Source organism: Cucumis sativus, chromosome 2, assembly GCF_000004075.3.
Source record: "Cucumis sativus cultivar 9930 chromosome 2, Cucumber_9930_V3, whole genome shotgun sequence".
NCBI classification, from domain to species: Eukaryota; Viridiplantae; Streptophyta; class Magnoliopsida; order Cucurbitales; family Cucurbitaceae; genus Cucumis; species Cucumis sativus.
The window spans coordinates 11,565,052-11,567,016 of NC_026656.2; positions in this window are offsets into that span (position 1 = coordinate 11,565,052).

The following is a 1,965-nucleotide window of genomic DNA, read 5'->3' on the forward strand; positions in this document are numbered from 1 at the left end:
TGGCACATGATGCAGGATCATCTAGGCCAAGTAAGAAAAGACCCATATTCAGGGGACCTCATGGACACATTTTGCACAAGTATGTGAGAAACTTCGAAGGAAATTGGAAAGATTGCTTCATGGCAAAAAGAAAAAATGGAAATAGAATCATCCTTACATAAACAATTATATGCTGAATTACAGACTATTCTTGGAATGTACGTGGATGATTGTTTAATTGTAGTCGAGTCTCTATTACTTGCTCCCACGATGTTGCACACAACTCTTGACTACTCAGCAGAATGGAAGTACAGAAAATGCATGCGTATCTTAGGAAGGCAACCATAATCATCGTTGAATGTATAACTTTTCTAAACTTTCACTTTTGTTTGACCCTTATGCTTCCTTTTAAAACAACAAAACCTTTTTAAATGTTGCTTAACTATAACTTTTGTAAAGCCTATCAAATAAATGACTTGTTATATTTTGTGGATGGTTTGTAATATTTCTAATTAGATCATTCATGTTAATGCAACTTAGATCAAAATAATTGTTATTGAATGTTAAAATTTTTTGTTTTTATATTATTGTCGTGAGAAATTAATAGAGTAAAGAAATTGAATCAGAGGTACAAAAGTTGAAAAATATTTTAATTCAATAATTGATACATTAGGATGATGATTCACAAAATAAATAAATGTATAAATAATCAAACTAATTAAACTTAGGAATGTAAAACCAGCCTTCAAACACGTGCATCAGAAACCCATATTTCTAAATCATGCACTCCAAAAACCCATATTTCCAATTCCTACACTCCAAACACAGACATTTCTAATTCTCATGCATCAAAACCCCATCATATAAGCCCACAAGCATTTAATTCCCAGGTATTTGATTATGAACTTGCGCACCAAACAACCCATTTATGTCTCAGTCCGGAGGGTTCATAACCCAAGGTCAGGAGCAAAAAGTTTACAAGCTGAATTGATCCATTTATGGGTTGAAACAAGCATCTAGATCTTGGAACATTAGATTTGATACTGCAATCAAATCTTACGGTTTTGACCAAAACGTTGATAAACCTTGTGTATACAAAAAAATCAACAAAGGTAAAGTAGTTTTCTTAGTATTTCATGTGGACGATATCCTTCTCATTGGAAATGATGTAGGATACTTAACTGACGTTAAAACATGGCTAGCAGACCAATTCCAAATGAAAGATTTGGGAGAGACACAATATGTTCTTGGGATCCAAATAGTAAGGGAACGTAAGAACAAAACGCTAGCACTGTCTCAGGCAACCTATATCGACAAAATATTGGTTCGATATTCAATTCAGAACTCCAAGAAGAGTTTATTGCCTTCCAAGCATGGGATCCACCTGTCTAAGGAATAGTGTCCTAAGACACGACACCTCAAGATGTTGAGGATATGAGACATATTCCCTAGGTCTCAACTGTAGGCAACTTAATGTGTGTTATGCTCTGCATTATGCCAGACATTTGTTATGCAGTGGAAATAGTTAGTAGGTATCAGTCCAACCCAGAGTTAAACCACAGGACGGTGGTTAAAATTATCCTCAAATATCTTAGGAGAATGAGAGACTATATGTTTGTGTGTGGAACTAAGGATTTGATCCTTACAGGATACACTGAATCTGACTTCCAAACCAATAAGAATTATAGGAAATCCACATCGAGATTAGTGTTCACCCTAAACGGGAAAGTTGTGGTATGGTGTAGCATCAAACCCTTTTTCGAAAATCCCAACAGCCCATATTATTAAAAGTCCAAAACTTTTTATAGCCTTTTTGTTGAGCTATAGCAAATGTTAGATTACAATATACATATATAGCTTAAATATGTTGCTATAAATTCATTTGATAGCTTGTTTTAGTAAAGCTATAATATATTTACATAACTAAAATCAGATGCTATCTTTGACATATAATAACATTTTTTAATGTTATAATATATTATTTCT